At 40.8% G+C, this 24,809-nt stretch overlaps 1 protein-coding gene and 2 long non-coding RNA genes across 4 annotated transcripts in view; 1 reads left to right on the plus strand and 2 right to left on the minus strand.

Moving 5' to 3' along the window:
- LOC145451764 (kelch-like protein 24) overlaps positions 1-24,809 on the minus strand; it is a 57,184-nt gene that overhangs the window by 3,000 nt on the left and 29,375 nt on the right. The window lies entirely within an intron of this gene.
- LOC145451771 (uncharacterized) overlaps positions 8,749-24,809 on the minus strand; it is a 135,355-nt gene continuing 119,294 nt past the window's right edge. Inside the window, exons 1-6 of one of the 2 annotated variants that reach the window (XR_013919031.1) lie at positions 13,762-14,002; positions 13,080-13,143; positions 10,681-10,742; positions 10,472-10,619; positions 9,108-9,151; positions 8,749-9,049 (exon numbers count right to left, since the gene is read on the minus strand). This is a non-coding gene — a long non-coding RNA (uncharacterized LOC145451771). Of the gene's footprint in view, positions 9,050-9,107; positions 9,152-10,471; positions 10,620-10,680; positions 10,743-13,079; positions 13,146-13,761; positions 14,003-24,809 lie in introns of those variants that run through there. The other variant, XR_013919032.1, reaches the window with a different exon arrangement.
- Positions 20,000-22,424, plus strand: LOC145451772 (uncharacterized). Its single transcript, XR_013919033.1, has 4 exons — positions 20,000-21,189; positions 21,637-21,698; positions 21,753-21,894; positions 22,110-22,424. It is a non-coding gene; the product is annotated as an uncharacterized LOC145451772 (long non-coding RNA).

Below are 24,809 nucleotides of genomic sequence, written 5' to 3' on the forward strand. Positions count from 1 at the left end.
CTCAACCTACAGTTGCAATAACGAGCAGACCACGCGTGGTTGATATATGAGCAATAACAATCGTTGATATATATTTTTCATCTGAATATGTCACACACAATGTACAATGCGATAAGACCCAATGCAATGTCATGAACAGAACAGATACGAGGATGTCGAACTTCGCACGTCCGCACCTCGCGCAGTCAATTCAACACTGAGCCGACCACGCAATCGTGACTGCGTGATCTACGCATGCCCTGACCTCATTACAAGATCGACAAATCAGTTGATAATAACATTATTAGTTTAATAATTCATATTAATACTTGTTAATACACTTAATTTCAAAATTTCCCGAGGACGGAATTCACCGAGGGCCGAGTTCATCGAGGGCCGGGTTCACCGAGGGCCGGGTTCACCGAGGGCCGGGTTCACTGGGCCGGGTTCACCGAGGGCCGGGTTCACTGGCAACCCTGATGACGCGTAGCCAGGGGCTGGGTTTTATGGGTGCGAACCCGTTCTCACTTTTCTGAAGTCGGTGTCACAACAGAACAGATTCCAAAACAAATTTGGACATTTGTGAACATAGTTCGCCATATTCGAAGATGCGTATTCGTTTGTTCTCAAGACGTAGTGAATGCAATCTTCTGATCCAATACATCAAAATAATGGAAAGGTACCGTAGCAAGAGACGGACCGGACTCATCACTCAACTCAGCAAGAACAATGTGGGAACAGGCCGAACAGCTGAAGAAACACCAAAATGCGACATTAACAAATTATGATATAACACTGTTACTAATTAATCTTTCAATTAGTTTATCAACACTTTCAGCAGTTCAATGCAGCGCAAGATTACGATAAAATGAAAAGATAACTCGAAAGGACCCACAGCCACAGAAAGGCAAGAAAGCAAACGCATATACCACCATGCAGATGAACCGATCAATCACTATATTCATTAACAGCAAAAATGACTGGCCCTTCTTCGTTTTATGCCCGATAACAAGCCAGTGTTTATAGTTATTTATGACATAATAAAATACTTTACATTCTAAACTCCTGTTGATGTTGAGCAGCAACCTCCTAACGGTTATCAAATTTGCTAAGTGCCGTCTGCAGGTGCCCGTGGGAGAAGAGGAAGTCTTTGATCACGGGGGGATCCCCGTTCACGATACTATGGTGTCGACAAAGTCCTTCAAGCGCATATTTTGGGAATCTGAAAAGAGGACACTTTTTTTTTAAATTCGGACTTACAATACAGGAGTAAAATCCGGAGAAATTGCTAAATTTATTCCAAATTTGTAGTTGGTTGACTAAAATAGGCCATCTTTCCCACTCGACTCCCGAAATACCCACATTGTATCAGAGCTTTGGAGCAGTCGTGAATTTTAAACTGCTCCGGCTCCAGAGCTCTCTAAATTAGCTACGGCTCCAAGCTCCGGAGCTCATTGATACCACTGCTCTGGCTCCAGCTCCGGCAACTATGGTTCGGTTGTAGCCATCGCAAGGAACCATCATTTTGTGGGGGTATGCGAAGTCCTATGACGTAATAATTGCTTCGTTTCGTAAGTCGATGACGTCATATCCGGACGAGAACGCAATATACCTCATGCCATTGCATGTACAATTGTACATTGTACACATGACACAGCATTAAAACTGTGATGTGATGTTTTAATACCGATACTGCGCTCGTTACAAGCCATACATCAGCCATACATCTTGAAATGGTGAGATTTGTTCCGGTGTAACTGCAGAAATGAACGCATGTCGCGACCTTATCAGCAGAAATCCACTTTTTACCAAATATACCCCCAATGGCTTCCATATTGGCGCATTCGTTACCAGTCTGTCCGTCGTCGATCAAGTTTAGTGGAGTGTAGAAAGTTCCCCTTCAAACGAATCGAATAAACTCGAAATTAGTGCCACTGACAATCTGATGGCGCATCAATATTTGAGAACTTAATTCAACGACGTGCACTGTACAAGTCAGTAACCATGCAATTACACTGCAAGTTCGCAAGTGACATTGCGCGACAATTCAAGTATACGAGTGTATCAAGCAGACAAGAATGAATACACAAAATTGATTATTAGAAATTGGAAAGCGCGCATTCAATCACTAATTTCCCTCTTATATTCAACACCGGCGCAGGAATCGGACACCCTATTGATGAGCTCGCACCATGGCGGCAATTGTGTAGGCTATGCGGACTATAATAGCAATCTGAGCTGCTTCGACGCATTTCCTCATTTTAGTTCTCAAATCGTTACTGGAGTAAACGATCGTGCGCTTGAATGAATTTCAATACATAATAGGCAAAAACGTTAACACACTATCCAATTTGGCGCTACGATTAAAAAACTATCATCGAAGAACGTGCATTTGCTCGTTCAATTTAGAAACGAGTTAAATTAATGTTCCTCGGCGTGCAGCGTGCGCGCCTCTAAATCTACATGTGCAGCAATGTCATGGCTATATCCTATGGCGTCGCTTATATATATTCGTCTCAGCACTAATAAGGTGTATTGCTCATATCACATAAGCATCAATCCTGTTTTGTGACATGCACGGTTTTCATTATTTTTCGACCCACACAATTGGCCATCGGTGTTGTGCTGATTACGAATTTGAGGGTATGCCTATAATACAGTAATTACGGAGTAGCCTATGCGCGGCAAATCCAGCCTACCCAGGTGTGGCGCCTGTATATAAACAATTAAACATCGTTGCTGGTTAGTGAGGAAAAAGGTGGTGCCGACGAGGCAACAATTCTCAATCTTTTGAACGATTATCGTAAAATTATGTGAATTCGCAGCCATCAGTAAAAGCATAGCATCTTATGCAATACACCGGAGCCGGAGCTACTGTTCATAGAAACGGCTTCAGATCCGGCTCCGGCTCCTCTTGAATTTTATGTAGAGCTCCGGCTCCGCTGAAAATTCACGGCTCTAGGGCTTCGAATCCTTGCTCCGGCTTCAGCTCCAAAGCTCTGCTTTGTATGAGTTTTCGGTTGGTTGACTGAAAAAAGGTCGTCTTGCTGGCTCAACTGCCGAAAGACCGGTCGGACCGTTACTTGGGTAATGATTTTCTCAAATAATAGTACATTTGGGCGTCCTTCGAGGACACTTTCAAAAAATTCAAAGAGGACGGATCCTCTTTAAAGAGGACATATGGTAACCTTACCTTTGAATAGCTCAGTGTTTCATCTATTCTAGGGTTGCAATACACGTCCGGAATTTCCCGGACATGTCCGGAATTTCACTGTTTAAACCAGTGGTTCCCAACCTTTTTCGGTGTCGGGGCCAAATTTAGAATTTCAGAGTACGGTCGGGGCCGCACGAAGACCACGGCAATGAAACGAACCCAAAATAGTCAAAATATGAAAATTGGCATTGTTCCGATCTGTCACTCGAAGCCATTGGCCATTGTTATGGTCATTGTGTTGCTACGCTCCCATTGTTCAGAACAATCGACCTTTGGTGGCTATTTCGGAGCAGCTTTATTGCCCTGGCGAGATTTCAATTCGTATTTTTGGAATCAGTACGACAGTAGCTTTCAAATTATTCGGACGCTTGGGTCGTGAGCTGTAGGACTACCAATTATGCTGCTTTAGGGGCTTGTTAGTGAGTCAGCTTTTATTGACTAAACGCGCGAAGCGCGAAAATTTTCTGTAATTCATAATTGAATCGGTCAATATGATCGGGAATCGCATATATATTGCTATCAATTTTTATTCTCTCTCTGCTCACGTAATCAGTTTTACAGGTAGAGCCGAGGAAGGTGTGTTTGAAAAGGTAAGACCCCTCAATAATAATTAAACATCTCCGGGCGTATATCCGTTGGCAGGAACGAAAGAGCACTTAGTGAGCCCCCCTCTCCCGAAAAAAACTTTGGTCTTGGGCTCCCATAGGATGAAAAACCTATCCCTATCACCTTGTTCGATTCTACCACGAAATTAGCTCCACCGTTAAGTGAGCCTAGCGCGAAGCGCGACATTTTCGATATTTTATGATAAAATCGGTCAATATTATTGGGAAATACATATATATTGCTATCAATTTCTTGTCCTCGCTGCTCACGTAATCAGATTTACCGGTAGAAATAAGTGAGGTGTCTTGGACACTGTAGAACCCGTTGGTATGACCCCGTCATGATGTTATTTCGTGACCTCCTGTCTGCTATATCAAAAAATATAGAATCGCCCAAACGTAGGCAACTAAACTAGGAGACGCACACTATTTCAAATTTCTTCACTGGAATATAATTTGTCCCTGCCGGATGATAGGCTATGTGTCTTGTGAGGTTCATATTGCCAAGACAGTATTTTGTATATATATATAACGAAGCTTCGGTCAGCATAAGGGCAGTCCTTTACGGCCACGGTTTTCTCGCTGCCAATCGTTCTGGACACACTTCTTGGAGTCGCATGTTACATGGCGTAAAACTTAATATGTCTTGGTGCGTCGTGGCGCGGTAATGGCAAACGCCGATATGCCCATTTCGATAAATATGTTTTTTGGGGGGATGAGTACCCAAAAGTCAAGATATTTGGCAGCATGAAATCACGTCTAGAGTTAAAAGATGCATAAATTTTCAGAAAATACTCTATAATTTATGCTTATTCACGTAATAATTTTGATCCCCCTTCGAGCTCGCCCCCCCCCCAATTGGAGGGTGTGGCGTGCCGCAGTTATGGTCATGTCTATACCTATATCTATGTACGTGCATTTTATTAATATAAAATTTTACTTTTTGTCAATACTCGATTTCTTAATATTTTGTGGGGGCCGCAAGAAGGCTATCTGCGGGCCGCATGCGGCCCTCGGGGCCGCGGTTGGGAATCACTGGTTTAAACTGAGTCCGGGAGGAACTTCTAAAATATTCCCAAACGTCCGGAATCTTAAAGGCTTCAAATAGGATCAATTTTTATTCGTAAATCATCATAAAGGATTATTTGGGGCAGATTTATGTCACTTAGAATATTTCTTCGCACTGCGCGCGATTTAGTGTCACATTCATTGATTTTAATATGTGGAGTTTGGACCCCCTCCGACCTCGCAAAACATGCAATAAAAATCATTAAAAATAATCGTCATTTACTGAAATAAGTCACAATGTAATCGCAATTATAGGAGGACGGTGTATTCCTAGAGTCAGTGAAGGCCATTTAGATGCTTTCTAGTCAAAGATAGTGGCTGTAAATCCGGGGTCACGTGCCTTTATTCTTGGGTTCGCGAAGATGGTGAACGTAATCAGCTTCCAAAATGGACCGTGAGTCTGGGCAAAGGTGTTGACTGGCAGTGTTGGGATGACTCGAGTCATGACGTGACTCGAGTCAACATTTTCGTATGACTTGACTTGACTCGAGTCACTTTGCAAAAATGACTTGACTTGACTTGAATCGGCGCTTCAAAAATGTGGATTGTCTCGTGACTCGGCGCAAAATTTACGAGTCAATTTCAAGTCATCAAGTAAACGGTGTCGATTAAATCACTGCATCTTGTGCATGTTCGTATTATTCACGATACGCCAGTGTCACTTGTGAGAGCAACCAGTCATTCACTAATTGTAGCCCACGTTTCGCTGATCCTCCAATAATAGTTACATCACAAATAAACTGACCGTAAGCGAAATGATCACAGCTTGCGATTGCATTGTCGTACCAGTAGTAGTAGATTAATCTAATAGCAACGTGTCGATCGATGTCTATTTGACGGCTCTGTCCTTACATTGCACAACGCTCACCTTTACCAAACCCTCTTGTATGATTCAAATCGAACGAATGTAGTTTGTGCGTTTATATATCTCACGGATGTGTAGAGATAGGTAGAGTATTGTACGATATCAATTTCTTCATGTTAAATTCTCGAGGCTTCGTACTCGATCCTCTATTTTGGCTGATAATAACAGAATGTAGCATGCAGCTTAGAGTTATCGAACTCAACTGAAGTCGCTGGCCGGATTCAAATATTCAGATCACTCGCAGGCCGCATCAGTCAAATGATTCCAAAATGCGACCAACGCAATACATGCACTTTTTCGCATTCTGGGAATTGGGTCTCAATGTCAGCGATTTTCTCCAGACGATGACTAGAAATCACAACTCCGCTGTCGGGCTGTTATAATGTGGCGTATGAACATACTCGACATTTGCTATTTTGAAGGAATATTTATTAGAAATATTTCTTACTACAGATTCGAGAAATATGATGGATAAAATACTCGCATTTTTTAATATATAGCCAGAATTGCATCGCGGGCCGGATGAAATCATTTGGAGGGCCGTTTGTTTTACATCCATGATGTATAGCTGTACACTACAGTTACTTACGTATTTTACTAGCAGTTCTACGTATGCGTGCGCAATACAACGCATTTTTGCATGTATATTTAACTTTATATTCGATATTTGATTCAAGCCAAATGGCCAATTAATCTGTCTTTAAAGCAAATATCAAAATGTAATAACTTTGAATGATCACTCATACTTCGAAAATTCGATTTGACTTGAATTGTGACTTTACTTTACTTTACTTTACTCGATTCACTTTCGAAAATCGATTGACTTGACTTGACTCGAGTCAAAATGTGCAATGACTCGAGATGTCTCGTGACTCGAAGTTAGTGACTTAGATCTCAATACTGCTGACTGGTGTTGATTAATCAGCTTAGCAAATTTTGAGCTGGGCCACAGAACAATTTAATATTTGAACTGGAGTCGCGACTATAAAACGTTGAAAAGCGCCGGATAGGCAACTTGCTGGTGCGGACCGGCATTCGCGCTTATAAGAGTATTTTCCGTGTGAAATGACATGACTACTATAATTGCGTTCAATATATTTTCGAAGTCACCATCCTCCACCAGCTCTACCGCTAACTATATTTTCATGTGTTCGGAGAGAGAATAAATTTATTTTTAGTCATATATGGAAGAACCGATATTATAGACGGATGTCTGTCACAAAATTTAACGACCAGACCAATATAGAAAGCAGATGTAGGCCAGGCCTATATAGTAAGCCCCCCAGAAGTTACATAGATTACAATATAGTGGGCTCAAGATCAGTGTTTATTTGGATGGGAGATTGCTCAAAAAAATGTTGATTCGGTCCTGGTTACTACACACAACCACCAATGTCCCCTCTAATTTATGACGAGTCTGCGCACACTCGTCAACTCTCTGCGCAGACCCTTGGACAACAGTGCGTAACGACTAAAAAAAGTCATTACTTCGGATTTTTTGTGCGCAAGTTGGATTTTCTGTGCCCATCAGAGACCGTATCAGCACTGCGCATTTGCGCACGCGCGCAGCTTAGAGGGAACATTGACAACCACATATATGCACCGACTTAACATCATAGCGGCTCCTGATCCGGATCGTGACCACATCTGGTCGACAGGCAAAGCTGTGCTAGTGCGACGCCATATTGACAGACAATGTGTCAGACCTCATTTTAAAATACGCTAGTGGTCGCTAAAGAGTGTCCGGAATTTGTCTCACAAAAATATGGTAACCCTAATCTATTCGTCAACCATGAAATACAGTACTCATTCTAGGCAAATTTGGATTATGAATAAAATAGTATTTACGGTGTACAATTCTTTTATTATTTATTATAGTGGTGCCCACCTTAAATACTATTTTATTCAAATCCAAATCTTTCGACGGCAATAACCCTGCCTACACTTGTTAGAATTGAACCAAATATTATTATTTCGCAATTGCGATTGCAGTTATTAAATTAGTTTGTGAGTTATTTTTTGGGTGCGACAGTTACGGCCAATGTTCCCTCTAATTTTGACGAGTCTGCGCGCACTCGCCAACTCATTGCGCGATCCCTTGAACAACAGTGCGTAACGACTAAAAAGGTCATCCCTTCGGATTTTTTGTGCGTAACTAAGATTTTCTGTGCGCAGAGACCTTGTCAGCACTGCGCAATTACGCACGTGCGCAGCTTAGAGGGGCCATTGGTTACGGCCGTGCTCTTTCGCTCCCTGTACATTACCACAGCCCGATTGTCGGTGCCAGTGAGAGCTTTCAAGAGAAACCAATGTCGGACAATTCTTGTCATGGCCAGCGTCATCCAATTTGTGCAATACAAAGGTCGGTACATTTTCATTCCATTGTTTCCCGTCCCGTTTTCTACTTGTACATTGTGACTCCATACGTGCCACTACGTCTCATCGGAGTCGAATTTAAAAGCTTTATGTAGCTTACGTATAATTCGATAATATCAATATATTTTTGAGCGAATAACATAACAAATATAACTAAATTTACACTAATTCTACAATTTTCCAAATAGCTTTGTGGCCCACATCAAATTGCTCCTGTGGCCCACCCTCAAAGAGAACCCCTTCCTTAGATTAACAGCGATTGCCTTCAGATATGTTAGGCATACATTTCGTATAGCTATTGAGCTAGTAAATGACGAGTTACAAGAATAAATAATTAACCTCGGAAATGATTAAGGACGTCGTGACCTATATATCAATATTTGCTTGCCATTGAATTCTGGATGACAGTGCCCTTATCATATTTACAAATCAGCAAAACTTGTCCCATGAAAATACCGTCTTTCACCACAAGGTGGTTTTGTGAGTCAGCATTTACATCCCATGTTAAACATAAATTCCAAACCACATACCTGACCTAATGCTGCGGCTGACATACGCTTTTCACTCTTATCGACTGTATCCAGAAGACATAGTCTTGCGGGCAACAAACAGCAACAGCCTTCTCAACAAATTTCAGATAATTTTCGTTTGATTAATTTATTGTGTTATTGGAACCTGATGTTTATTAATTGAAAGGGTTTGTGTCATCTTTTAACTAATTCGTTGGATCATGAGCAAAAAGGTTGCAAACCCTTGACCAACCTAAAGCATGTAATAAGAGGTATGCACAATTGCACACTGAATGATAGGTAACGCATTATAACATTACATAACATAAAAAGTAGAAGCGATGAAACGAAACGACATGTGTCGGTAGGCGAAGTCGTTATGTCAAATCGTGGTCCGGTAATTCCGATCGCTGACTATAGTAGCTATTCAGTCCTGCAAAAATGTGGCATTTAGATATGAATCCGGATAGGGGTAGGCATGGTATACTCACGTCTTAGCCTTATTTTGCAAATGCAAGAAAAGGACATATGGAAACTGAAACAGATCAGACTGGTTATTATTGAAAATGCGCAAAATTAGAGCGTAAAGGGGCTATTACGGAATATCTGTTCAGGCGTGGGTTCTTCTAACAGAGTGCTAGAAACTTATCCATGGAGCATAATTGCTGCCAGTTTAACGAAGAATTTTTTATTGGTATTTAAACAAATATGTTCAGTCTGCTGGTACTTTTCACAATGAGCAAACACCAAATTGTCTGGTGAGGCCATAAGCTGTTTGCATTGCAAAATGGCAGCCCGAACCCTCATCTCGAAAGTAGGTTTATATTTCAAAGGATTTGGTATCGAAATAAAACGGTCCGAGATCGTGTATCAAAAATGATTTAGCACTAATAAAACGGTTCGCAGAGAGATAGAACTCTGAAAGTATTATATCGTGTTTATCTATAGTTTATCAGGGACCTTTGAATCCATAAGACGGGAATGTCAAACTCAACTGACGTCGCGGGCCAGATTCAACATTTCAGATCGTTCCCGGGCCGCACCAAAATTCCCCAATACCTCAAAATTCATGCTCCTATTTTTCATTTGAATACTTCATTATCCACCCTACACAATCGCATATTGCATTATATTACGGATCATCGAGGTTCGTATTCTAGCTGCACTTTCATTCGCAAACAGTGCAATTGGCAATAATACGATGATTGGGCGGTTTAATATTGTTATAACCCGATAAATCAGTTGCTTTAATGATGATATAAGCTGACATACTTCTATGCTCCCTTTGTTTTAGTGGTATATACATTGGCATCAGCCCTGCGTATGCGTTGCGAGGAATGCAAAAGATTCAACTGTAAACGCGAATGTTGGAATGTTCTTAATATTAATATATCGCGATTCGGGTTTCTCTCGGGGCTGGAGACCTCTGATATATTTTCCGTGTAACCTGCATATATGGCCTATGCATTGAACAGCTGGTTTTGGGTCAGTGCAATGAATTCGTACTTTCTTGCCTTCCCGGAATAGGGTGTCATGTCAATGTCAGCGACCTGCTCTGCTTCTAATGGTGGACAATGGACATGGATATAAAATACCGTATAGCCTACTCTTTTTGTTCCTATATTCTATAACTGCGATATTATGATGTTTACAAGACAAGAAGATCGTCACGATCATACGGATACGGTACCGCCCACGCGGATTAAGTTACGCAGGCCTATGTATTTTTGTTTGGACATATTTTAATGTTCCACTTTACGAAATAATCTCTCTCTTTCTCTCTCTTATTTGGAGCATGGTAAACGGGGGGAAAATGCAGGTTAGAAACTGCAGTTCGCACAAAGACTATACTGACATGAATCAATTCTCCTCCAAATAATGCATAGAAGGTATCGTTCGATGGCAGCACTCATGCGGCGAGGAGGCGGAGGTGGATATACAGGTGGATATGGATATCCATGTTCAGGATAATGATATTGCTCGGCATGTCCTTGTGGCGCGATCTGTGACGTAATCGAAGTGAGAATAAGCATGACGAGATGCGGTCGCTGAACTTAGGCCTACTTGTCCGTGTCTGGTGGCCGCTGAATCATCATCATCTGCTGACGCTGCAACACCATATGCAACTAAAAGAAAAGGATTTCAAATTACTAGATGTTCCTCATTAGTACGTTGTCAACGTTTTTAATCTGCAGTGCATACGTAACGTCGTAAATTATTATTGAAGTACGAGTAAAAGCAGTGATTTCCAAGTAATTGAAGAGACTCTTGGAGATACAAAAAACATCATTGAAGGATATCTTCATATTTAGTTAAACTCGAATATTTTATGCTGACACTAGTCAGAGGCAATCGTCAGCAACTAGGGGTAATTGGCTAATAAACAAAATATGTCAAGTAAACTTGGAAGTTGTCTATTATAATAAACACTTAGGGCAGAGATCATAAAGTTAGCTAATCCAGGAGAATGCTAATCGTGTGATTAAAAACTGCTAATCGTGACGGGTTTTAGTCGGATATCATAAAGTTAACTGATCCGGAAGAATGCTAATCGTGTGATTAAAAATTTATAATCCGAACGCATAAAGTTGGATAAGGTTACGCGCGATGATTTACCGACGTGGTACTCTTGATCAAGTGGTGGTGCGATATCTGTTGCAACATGATGCGGGAATGCGTTGTTGACTGTCAATTGTCAGGTTGTGGAACGAAACGGCAGACTGCTGATATAAGATACTGCGACTGTAATAGTTATAATTTTTATCATCGTGAAATGAAACTCGCGTAGTATGGCAGAGCGAAGAATGGGATTATAGAATATTGGTAGATATATCGCTCTGCAATGGTGCGTAAATTATTGGTTGTTCGTCTGATTGTTTAGTGAAGCCATTACATCAGTGGTTCCCAACCTTTTTCCACCCACGTACCACTTCGAGGTTTTATGCAGTGCTCGCGTACCACCTACACAATTTACGCACGCCGTAGGCGGTCAAAAATATTTTCACCATTTATGACGTCATACTCACGTATTTGAGCTATGTGAGGTGTAATAACTAGGGCGATTTTGTACTTAAAAATTGGAGGATTTTGACGTAAAAAAACTGGATTTTGACCAAATTTTGACTTCACGTACCCAAATTATGTGTTTTCGCACATAATGTTAAAATTGTACTACTTATATTCATTTCAGGTTGGGACTGTCTGTCCTTACGAAGTAATTTAACATGAAAAAGCATTTTTGACTGAAAAACTGACAAATTTTGTCATGAAAAAACTTCATTTCAACGATATCTGGCCCAGTAGTTACACCACGTATTATGGAAAAGTTGATTAAAATGTGTTGTATTACAACGAAACATATACTTTCTTACATTCTCGGGTAGAAAGTGTCTGTCCTTACTAAGTAGCTTGCCAAGGATGAAGAAATACCGTGTAACATCAATAGTTGTTGGCTGACAACACTGAAGCTGTACGTACACTGCTGGTGACGCAACATGTTGCTCCATTCTGACAATGTTGTCATACATCACAATCTTTCATCATGCGCTTCTTGATAAAACAACCATGCAATGCCCAAGCAGGCTTTGCTTCAGTTAGGATATTGCGGTACGTTGAGCATAACACCATGTCAATTGTCAACCTATTTGTTTCGTTTGACAGTTTATGATCCACGATGAGCAGACAATGGGCCGCCTGCAACGGGGCTATGAGGCTGTAAAATATCAAAATCTACGATACAAACGAAATGGAGGGGTCAAATTATTTGTAAACAATTTGTAAACAATTTTGACAATTTTTTGACTTAACACTGAATTTTGTGAAGGATCGCCCTAGTAATAACAAAGTCTATTAAACTAGGCATTATCAGCCCGGGTTGATAAATGCATATGGCATTGTTTTTTCACCACTAGTCAAAAAACTTCAAAAAATTCAAAATCAATCCCACTTGAACTAATAACTTCCTTCGGTCGAAAAAAAATCTACTCGCGTACCACCTGGAAGACCTTCGCGTACCACTAGTGGTACGCGTACCACAGGTTGGGAACCACTGCATTACATAATACATATAGGAGACAACCACCACGGTCATTATCGGAATATTCCCGCGTAGGAATTTACGCAGTGTATTGGACAGGTTTTTCCGGTTTGTTAAATCGTGAGATTAAAATTCAACTTTATGCGCTGTGATCATCCGCTTTCCTTAATCAAGGGTTATTCAATCATGATGGACGCGATTATCGACTTTTTAATCAATCCAACTCTACGATCTCCGCCTCTAATGAAGTAGTAGGCAAAACCGATCGAGTTCATTGAAAATGTAGATTGTAGAACTACTTCGCTGCTGACCAGCACTTATGTCGTCATCTAGCGGAATAAAGCCTCGTTTTCATTCTTTTTTCATACCATTTCCGGTTAGTAGTAAGTTCGTTATAGATTCGACAGATGATATAGTGAAAGCTTACTTGCGATAAAACATACAGCGACAAAAATCTTCATCGTTGCGTTCATCAGAAACTATATCGAAATCTGGAAAATATTTTACGCAAATCTTGAGCCATAGTTATCGCGAAGTCGAGAAATGAGATGGCGCGTCTTGGGAACGGTTACTCGGATGTAATGATATATATTACATTGCTCTGATGTGTCGGCTATTGCCTCATTCACTGACTCCAAGTAGAGCTATCGTCCGCGACTCCGGTCATTCAACGTGGTTTTATGGAAGCATTCATTATTTGCTAACCACAGCCCGAGAACCGAAGAGATCTGGACGAGCCACTATATTTTGCGAGCCATCTACTTCTTTGCGAGCCATCTACTTCTGGCACTAAAGCGGGACAACAAATGTCACCCGATGACTATATACTTGACGAGACTCAATATGCTCAAATGTGAAATCTAATAAAAGTTCAGTCAAGTCCGATCCAATAGAGATATGCAAAGTTAAAATGTTAAAACCACAATTTAATTCTGGATAAGAGATTCAAATTCAAGTTTTGAATTCACTTCCTATCATCGTAATCGGCGGTTATATTATTTTTATCCGCTCAAGGCACACGACGAGATATTGCAGTGGTATGATCCTCGGCTGCAACACCAACGGGTTGCGGGTTCGAGTGCGGCCGAGGTTGACTTCAGAATTCATACCTAAGTGTTTAAGGTGCATCTAGGCTCCTCCTCGCCATCTGATCCGCGCCAGCGATGTCTTAAAAAAGCCTAAAAGGGGGCCGTGCTACCAGTAGGCAGATACGGCCTGGTGAAAATGACCATTGTAGTCGACAAGCACCATGAATAACACAAACAAACACACACACAATTTTCAATGCGACAGAAAATATGGATGCGATATAATGAACAGGTAGGCGGGTGCCGAAACAATCAAGTACGATCATTCAATCCAACATCCACCTCGGCTGAATTACCAATGTAACAGTGTTCGATCTTTATTTTTCCGCTGCCTTTCTTTTTTGACGTCATAAGGAATTTGTAAATTCGTTCATTCCAAATTCCTACTTTCCGTGAGCAAACCCAAATTATAATCCAGCTTCAAAACCATCACAAATCTAAATGCGATACTAATCTGGCAAAATGCCGTTTTTCTCTTGCCCAAATCCGGATCTATATCGGGCATTGCTCATTGCTAAATGATCAATACTCATGCTCATGTATTTGGTTTGGTGCGAACGAATAAGCTGTGTATTCGTGCGTCTTAACGCTCGGGTCACAGACTAACAAATTCGCAAAAGACTCTCATCGCGTGAGCACTAGCCAGTCGTGACTGTCGGCAACAACAGTGCGCAGCGAGAAGATATACCCCCGCGCATCCGGCACACGCTCTATTAAAAGCGCCCTTTCTTCGAGTCGCGACATCGATAACGGAGTGACATTTCGAGGCATTTTAAGATAAGAACGACTCACCCTCTAGGCGACACTCTATGAAATATTGCATTGGGCTATTCTTCCAAAATACTTGTCGTGTTGTTGTTGAGATTGCGGCCGAGTAATGTGCAACTCAATAAGCCTTCCCTATATTGCACTTTGTAGATTGCTATCGACCAGCATTTTAAGTTTAGACGAGAATCACATTACGATTTCCCGGAACGAATTTGGATGATCGGATCACAATCTTGAGTGATCAGGCACGAATGCATGATGCAAACGGGTCGCGGGCACTTTTCAAATTTCACAGAGGCCACGTTCCGCAAGAATGCAATATCGAGATAAAATAGGCCACACAGCTCGCAACCGCGTTTTTGAAACTTAACGTTAGAAGTACAGCTCTTTGCACTCTATCATGGGCAACGGGCATAGTTACCACAAAAGACGTAATATTATATTAAAGAAATACAACTACAGCAAAAGTAACATTCATATCATCAGCTGCATTGTATTGTAAACTATGAACTGCCCACAATATCTGACAGCTACATTTTTTCAACTACGCAGGAATCGATATTGCGGCTAGCGAGGTACAGTACCAGCCGAAAGACTATCCGTCGTAAAGCATGATCTTATGGGAAGTCCTCTAAGCCAGGGGATGCCAACTCAAAACGGGTTCTGGGTCACTTTTTAAATCTTGGTGAGGCCGCGGGCCGCATGAATTCAATATAGGAATAAAATAGGCCACACAGTCTAACAACCACTATTTTGAAACTTTTCATCCATACAACGCTGTGCTCTCTAACATGGGCGACGTGCATAGCTATCACAATGAAATTTTATTTTATCAAAGTAATACAATAAAAACATCATTATCATTACTTTCATTCTATTTTAATATATGAGCTGCGCAAGATATACGTGACAACACTTTTCAGCGACTTATGAATCGATATTGGGATTAGCTTAGGGTTACCATACGTCCTCTTTTAAGATGATTTGTCCTCTTTTTTTAATATATTGAAAGTGTCCTCGGAGGACACCTAAATGTCCTCTTTTTTGGAATTTGACCTCTTTTTTTGGAAAAAGCATTAAAATGCCCTCAACAACTCGACCGTGACGTAGCGAATGTCAGAATAGAAAATATCTCAAATGTTGCCATAATAAGATCATGTTTCGATTTCGGCTCAAACTTACTAATTTGATCATACATACATATTGTCCGTTAATCGACAATTTTACTTCCAAATAGCGAGTCATAGCGATAAATCACCGCAAGTAATTATCACAGACACTTCCTCGGTATGTATAGGCCAGAGATGAGCATGGATTAGGATTAGGATTTGAAAAAACAGGATTTGTTAAATTGTGTCGGATTTGGATTGGATTAGGATTAGAGATTTTTTTCTGAGCGGCTGAGGAATTGGATTGGATTTACCGATTTTCTGGAAGATTGATATGTCGTGCGGCGCATGGCAACAAACTTTATTCAGATCAGTTATTAATTTAGCCTACTTATGGTACATTACACTATGGTACATTCGGTGCCAATGAACATGAGAGGTGCAGCCCTATGCCAAGTTATCTTAAATCAAGAGAATAGTTGGTTGTGAAAGAAAAACTTGCAATTCCTTCTCTGAATTTCAAGTTGGAATCGGATTAGGATTGGATATGGACTTGAGTGGACGGCCCAGAACAACCTTTGCATAAACGCCTCGAAAACCCAATTGCTGACAGTAAATTCAAAAAATAACTTAACCGTTAATATCGCTGGTCAGCCCGTTTCCAACACAGATAATGCCAAATATCTGGGGGTTTTACTGGACTCGAACATGTCCTGGAAGAGTCATATTCAGTCCCTACAAACTAAATTATCACCGAAGTGCGGCCTGTTCTACAGCCTTGGGCGCTTCATGCCAGCATGGGTTCTTCTGATACTCTTTAAATCCTTAATCCAATCGAAGTTACATTATGGCATTCTCTGTTGGGGGGCTGCCAGTAAAACTGCACTCAAGCCACTGCAGAAACTACAGCATAAAGTACTCCGAATCATAGCTAGGGTCCCAAAGGGTCCTGGCTGCCCATCCAATAAGTCGCTGCTGAAGAGATTCGGCGTCCTAAACATAGAAGATATGCGGAAACTAGAAATCGCCAAGTTTATGTATCAGTTTCACTGCGGTCGTTGCCCCGAATACTTCAATGACTTCTTTACCTCTGAATCAAAAGCGCACAGGTACAACACACGCGCGTCCACGTCGTCCAAATATCATATGATCGACCGAAAAGATCATCGCTCTATCAAATATGCCGGACCTGATGTGTGGAACAGTATCCCGCCGGCCATCCGGCAGTCGACGAGCATGTCCACATTCAAGTCGAAATACAAGCAATTACTACTAAATAAATACAGTCCATCCTCAAGATTACCGGACCACGACTGACCTATCGATCTCGCTTCCCATGACATGCCGCCCTATTTCTTGTCGCTTCCTTTTTCTATACTATCTTCTTTACTTTCATTCAGTGTGCATGCCTCCTCTTTACATCGCCTAGGCCAAGGTGGGTGTCCGATTCCATAGACAACTCCTAGTCGCTTCGACATCTTCCTTTCTTTTCAATGTGTCGCATTTTTTTGTGGTGTATTTAACTGATAAAATGCTAATAAACCAATGATGATGATGAATATGCAAAAGTTCTGGATTAGGATTTGGATTAGGATTTGAAGCTTCGGATTTGGATTGGATTAGGACAGAGAAATTCCAAACCCGCTTATCTCTGGTATAGGCGTGTTTCTTTTGGTGCATGATTAGTTAGTCCCTTAGTCCAACTATTTTGATTGAATTGGCTATGGTATTATCAGCCTTCACTCTATAAATTGTGTAATTGAATTGAAAAAAAAAAGTTCACTCAAGGACGGAGGTTTGTTGAGTCAATTCAAGTCTCTCGATTGTTGGAGGTGAATCGAGTTAAGTGATGTTCGAATCCAAGAACCCGAATCGAGCAATACTTGCAATGGATGAAGTAATGAGAAAATATTTCTGTAGCTCAGTCGTTCTTTACCGGTGTTCCCGGAAAGCCCAGGTTTTACTGGAGGTCAAGCCACACACTCAATCCAGAAATACAAATTTTGACACCCGTCTTGGCCTTCATTGGTGCTTACAGTTGGACCCGATTAGTGGTCGAATTGTGACTGCAGTGGCGGTATAGGTCGTGTGCAGTGGCGTACGCAGGATAGGTTGAACTTCTACTAAATCGAAGCTTCGTCGTTCTGAAGTGCCAATGCTATCTCCAAAATTGATAGATTCATTTGCAATCAATCAATTGGTATCACGATGCTGCGTTTCGACCGGACAGTACGATTACACTTTCAAATGCGAAGCCCCGCACCTCTTCACTGGTATCTGATGGCGAACAGCTGAGGCCACGCTGATTTGCAATAACTCCAATGCAAACAGATGAAGGCATATGTGTTGGTGTACCATCTAAAACTAGTACATCTCTTCGCTCAGATTATAAGGAATTTTATGCCGGTGACGTAATATTTTGTGATACGATTGTTGATACACAATGTTATTCCTAATTCTTTACTAGTTGCTGACGATTACCCCTGATGAGCGTCGGCTGAAAATATTCGGGTTCATTTCAATATGAATATACTATTTAATTTTAAATGGAAGTGTTCATTATCATTGTTCTATGAGTATTTGTGAAGCGTCAGTCAATGTCTACGATGGTTATTTGTTATGAAATTTTTCGGATCGATGAGATCCTCCACCATCGAAGTCAAAAGTCAATGCCACGCTATTTATAGCCACATGCCTCGAATCCTGAAAGCCTCTCGTCGCTAGGTAGGATTATCTATGTTTGACTTCGGCGTGTGCTCTGATTTGAATCCAATATGGGCAGCATTCGAAAAATTAATGCTGCTTGAACTCTCTGATGTGGGTTCAATTTTGACCTCAAAGATCGAACAAGGAGCAATATCAGGTTGATCGTGATTTTCTGCAGTCTCGAAAGATTCCATATTTCACTATCGATGCTGATATGTCATCAATTTCCTGAGATTTTGACGCATATCTTCAGATTTCATCAATAATATTTTTATCGGTAGAAGAATCACAATATTGCGGTTTTATGAAAACATATCTAACGATCCGACTATGCAACTAATATCAAAACACTATCCGGAGTGCTTCCGACACCCTTTTATCCAGGTTTGGAATGACTTGACTCGAGTCGCGATTTTTTGGTGACTCCAATTGACTCGAGTCATTTTCTTAAAAATGAAAAAGCACTTAACTTGACTCGAGTCATTGCGCAAGTCATATGACTCGAGACTGGGTCTACCAAGACAGGCATTTCATTGTGTTCTCGAAGAATAGTAAAGTTGTTATTTCGTCTATCAGTACTGGTACTTGAAAATGCTACCACAAACTGTTAAAAGCGAGGAAAATTAGTATATTATGAATGCGAAGCTATCGATTTCATCTAGCAGGTTTCTAAAATGTAGGTTTCACATGACATTATCTCGAAACTGATCAGTCAAACAATGACTTGGACTCGGACTGGAGTTAAACACTATAACTCGGACTCGACACTCTGTTCCATGACTTGGACTTGGAGTTGACTCGGTGGTGAATTGAAAATGACTCGACTTGACTCGAGTCAAAACTATAAAAGTGAGATTGACTTGTGACTCGGAACCTCGTGCCTTGGTTACAACCCTGCTTTTATGTTTTCATGATATCGAAAACTTGTGGTGTTTTTGAATTGATGAAAATTTCATCAGTGCGAACATACCCCAGATAGGATTTCCGAATGGAAAAAGTCCTCCGAGCATGCCCCAGACGTGGTGTCCGAGTAGCAATATAGTCCGAATCTACCAAAGATATAATGCTATACGGTCGCTGGCTTACAACATCTGTTTGCGAAGCGATCTGCAATCGCTAGCTGTATATAGGTATACTCAACCGTGCAGTTAACCTGGGTAACGTGTGGCGCATTTATCCGTATAGGTTCGTCATCTATATGCTATATTAGGTATACAACAGAACCTATTTTCCGAAATCAGAACCGTCGTCAATCAACTCGAAAGGCACTATTGAATCGTGCGAGATTGAACTAGATGGCGCAAGTTTGTGATAGGAACGTTCAATTTCGTTTCGGTAAGTCGTGACGTGGATCACGTCAAAACTCAAAATGCTGGTCGATAGTAATCTACAAAACGCATTATAGGGAATGTCTTTGAGTTGCACATTACTCGACCGCAATCTCAACAACAACACGATAAAGTTAGCAGTCTACAATTTTGTTGGGAGAATAATCGAATGCCATATTTCATCGATTGTCGCCTAGAGGGTGAGTCGTTCTTATCTTTAAATGGCTTGAAATGTCACTCCGTTAACGATGTCGCGACTCGAAGAAAGGGCGCTTTAAATAGAGTGTGTGGCGGATGCGCGGGGGTATAAGTTCACTTCGCAGTGCCGTTGTCGACATTCACGACTGGCTACGGCACACATGATGAGAGGCTTTTGCGAATTTGTGCGTCTTTGACCCGAGCGTTGAGACGCAATTTGACGACGAATACGCAGATTATTGTTGGCACCGAATCAAATAAATGAACATGAGCATTAATTATCAATGAGCAAATACCGATGGTTTTAGAATTGGACTTGAAAGAAAAATTGAATTACTGCCAGATAGCATCGGATTTAGATTCATAATTGTTTTGAAGCTCGATTTTGATTTGGGTTTGGTCATTGAATGTATAAATTCGGAATGAAGGATTTCAGAATTTTCTTATGATTCTAAATAAAGATTCAGGTAATAATAGTTATGGACTTGGATTCGAGATTCGTTGTTTGTGGGACGTCTTTGCAAACAGAAGCCTAGAAAAGGCACAGTAAAGGGCGAATGTAAAAGCGAATGAAATGAGCAAGGGAAGGGCGTCTAAAAAAGAAAGACAACCAAAAGATGAAGATCGAACACTGGTACATTGGAAGTTCAACCGAGATAGATAAAAGATTGAGAGACGGTGTACTTGGTCGTTTCGATCGTTTCGACACCTCCCCTGTTCGAGAGATGGTATTCCGCCTTGTCTGTCGCATTGGGCATCATGTATCCTGTGAATATAAAAATAACATACCTGCTTTTCACGATGATAAGACATGAGTTCTGAATTTGGACCAAAAGAATGTCTAAATTGGGATATGAAAAACTACTTTGCTCATCTCCATTGAATCGGACTTGACTGAGCCTTTTACAATACGCGTTGATGCGAATTGATTGACTGCGAGTATAGTTATAGGGTGTCGTTTATTGTCCGCCTTTAGAATCAGAAGTAGATGAGTCGCAAATTAGTGGCCGCTCAGGTCTATACTATTATATCATTCTGTTCTCGGGCTGTTGTCACTAAAATATGAATGATTCCATAAAACTGGATAGGATTTACGGACGACTACCCGACAATGACATCGACGCACAAGTAGAGGCGGCGAATCTCTACCTTGAAGCGGCAAATTAGGCGACGACTGACAAATGAGAGAAGCCGTTCCCGCAAAGACACTGTTTCCCACTTCTCAACATACCTCGATGACGTATCCGGCTCAAAATCTGCGTGAAATATTTTGCAGATATCGGCGTAGTTTCCGATAGGCGCAACCATGAAGATTTTTGTCACTATCTGTTTTATCGCAAGTGAGCTTTTACTATGATATGATCAGTCGAAACTATAACGAACTTGCAATTTCTAACGGCACCTGTTTCCATAATTTTGGAAAAAATTGATATTGGGCGATCACTAGGATTCACTACAGAGGCGACACTAGCTCAATATACTTGTTCGGTTTCAAAGAATTCAAAGTCGGTTATCTATACTTTCACAATTTCATTAAGTGGTTTTTATGTTAGACTGCTTCCACGTTTACTAGACAATTTTCGTTTTTAGCCACCCAGCCCGAGCCCTAGAATACTTACTCTTTTATTACTTAGAGTTCGCTACTTCTACTCATACTGGAATAAAAGTTTACGACGTTACTTCTATCACCTATGCAATAGATAACAATCGTTAATTAAAAGAGACTACGTACAAGTGGGAAAAATCCCTACGGAACAATCAAGAATTGCCAATCTTTTTTCTTTTAGTTGCGAATGGAATTTCCGCCTCAGCAGACGATGATGAGTCAGCGGTTTCCAGACACGGTCAAGTAAGTTCAGTAACCGCAACTTCTCATGTTTATTCTCAATCCGATCACGTCAAGATCGCACCACAAGCTCAAGCCGTCGAATATCATTATCCTCAACCTGGGAATCCGGTACCTATATTTCCTCCGCAGCATCCTCCCAAAAGTGCCGTCGAACGATTCATTGAATACTATATCTGGATGAAAATTTGGGACCTTAGTGAGTATTTTTTTTTTGCGAACTGTTGTTTCTAACGTTCAATCCTCGCCCTTTTGTCATCCTCTTAGTAAGAGAGGGAGATAGGGGGTGAGAGCGATATTTATGAAATATTACGTCAACCATTTAGACGTATAATCCGCATTAGTATAATCCGCATTTTACACTCCATCCTAATTTCGCGCATGAGCTCCAATAACCTCTCTGATCTGTTGCAGTCCGTCCTACGATATTGCCTACGCCTTTGGCCAACGGAGCGTGAGTATCATGGTCAGCGGCTGAGATTACCGGACGACGATCTACTATATCGACTTCGCCTACCGACCCCTGTCTCTTCGTTTCATCGCTTGTCATTTCATGTTTTCTTGTTTTAGTCGTCATTCAGTGTGCATAACTATAATTACATGTTTTAAGCTTTGCCCAGGCTTTACAACCTAAGCTATACTCATGACCCACTAAATTAGTTAAAACATGACACCGAATCGTTCAATGTTCCAATAGCGCATTAAAACACACACATGCATATTCAATAAGATTTAATTAGGCTTTTCCGTATTTCATTCACCAGACTTTGCATTCTGGGTGCATTCCATGAGAGTTAGAAGTGTACGTCAAGTGCAAAATGTAGTAAATAGTTGGACTGTCCAACATGGGATGAAAATGCTGACGCATACATCCACCTAGTGGTGAAAGGCCGTGATTTCATAGGGCACGTTTTGCTGTGTATGTTGATCCGGAATTCAATAGCAGGTATAAAAGATCTCCTTCTGTAGTTGATCACTCACGAAGTCACGACACAACAACTGCTGCACGGACTTTATATTATGCGTCCGACCGCTTAAGCGGCCAGATACAACACGAGACATCACTACTATCAATACTATGATGAAGCAGTAGGCTATAGGACTCGGCTACCACAGCAGGCACATCTTGAAATATAATAAGTCGCGGCAGCCTGACGAAGTTATGAAGGTCATTAGTTCATCTTGCAACTCGTCATCTTCGCTCAACAACTACACCTGATAAATTCCTTACAAAGACGAACGCTAGGGAATGCAGGATTTTAATTCAGTTGATAAAGCACCTAGGGGTCTTGCCACTTTCCCCCAGAGATCGTGAATAGCGTTATAACATCTTATAGGTTGAAATACATAGGACTACACTCTTTATGGCGCTAGCAACATGAAAAGAAGCTCAGCACTAAACTACTAAACTAACATGCAGCTTCCCAATTTAAAATGTTTCATTTGATTTGTTAGAAAAGTTTGAACTAAATAACCAGCATTCAGTTTGTGAATATTTAGTGACTCGCTTCTGTGAGCTTGGTTCACAATCACACAACATCAAGAACAAAATACACTTCATGTACGTATAGGCCTAGATATAGTGCCATGTCACGTGGCGAGGTAGTCTAGCAGTGTTGGGATCAAGTCACTATACCTTCGAGTCCCAAGTCAGGTCGATTCATTACACATTTTGACTAGAGTCAAGCCAAGTCACTTATTTTTCGTAGGTGACTCGAGTCAAGTATAGCTAAGTCAAAAGTAAATAAGTTACAAGTCGTGTCGGGTTTGGAAATTTGAGACATGATTGAAACAATTTTATTTTGATGATTGATATATACAAATTGATTTACTATTAATTATGATTCGAGTAAGGAATATCGAGGTAATTAGGCTTACATCTTCAATGGAGCGTTGTATGACTCACATATACGAAGAACCATATACTAAGTCAGTGTATCGTACACACATAGGCCATCATTTTCTTAACCTTTTTAACGCTCTTACGCCTTGAGCTTTCAATAACATTTCTCGTACCACCTGTCCATTTTCGAAACAACCTATGGCGATACTATATTAAAATCAAAAAGACAATTAGCTTGAAATCGCGGGTAGCGCAAAAAAAATTTGAGTTGAATAAATTGGCCTAGAAAATATTTTGTCGGCTTGCCAAATAATTTTAGGCTCTGGATGAGGGATTCTCAACCGGAAAATTGGCCGCGGTCAAAAAGGTTGAGAACTCCTGTCCCAGAGTCATAGTCCTCTCCAATGCTTGCTAATAACCTGCGCTAATACGCCTATTTCTCCATAATATGCGCATTTCTCTATTAGACCTACTAATCACATTCAAATGTGAACCTTCGGGGAAACAAAAATTTTCAAGAAGAGTGAATCGACAATGAGCCCTCGCTACGACTAGCTACCCCGGCAACAGGCGGGATATAGTCAGGAACGCAAAAATTTTTTGTTTTTAATTAGCATTGTGACAGTATACGCACGGTGCCTCGTGTACGTGCTTGCTTATGCTTGTGTTTCCAAATAACTTTTCTAAAAGTTCGATTACACACGAACCCGAAACGTTTTAAGGGTAAACCCAATCCCCACCTCCTACAAGTCACCACTTCGCGGTCATTCACTCGCGATTGATCAAGTTCACATCACAGTAAGTGATGAAACACTTCATGGTATGCAAACCTCCTATGTATCGATACGGAAATTTACAGTAATGAGTTCAACTAAATCATTCTTCCAAAACATTGGCGGATAACTTGAGTCTATTCCATTTGATTGATGTATGGCTGAATTACGGAGTGAAATTTCCAGCAACTATAAAAAGCGATGCACGAATTTTTTCCGGTTTTTATTAATTGCAAATATTGGAATTATTGATTCTGTTGGTGACGGGCATAATATATCAGAGAAGACTCGATATTTACGCAGAGGTGGTCAGTAACAAGTACTTCTACTTTTTAGAAGTACTCAAGTAGTTTTCCTCTACTTCTGGTACTTACTCAAGTAGATCTTATTTTCTCTACTTCTACTTCTACTTCGTAATATTTTGTGATCTACTTACTTACTTTTCGCTATTTTCAGTTTGTCAAGTAGAAGTAGTTTAATTCCCCAGTACGAAAGATA

Source organism: Botryllus schlosseri, chromosome 12 (assembly GCF_051294905.1).
Source record: "Botryllus schlosseri isolate E-star chromosome 12, Bs_hap1, whole genome shotgun sequence".
NCBI classification, from domain to species: Eukaryota; Metazoa; Chordata; class Ascidiacea; order Stolidobranchia; family Styelidae; genus Botryllus; species Botryllus schlosseri.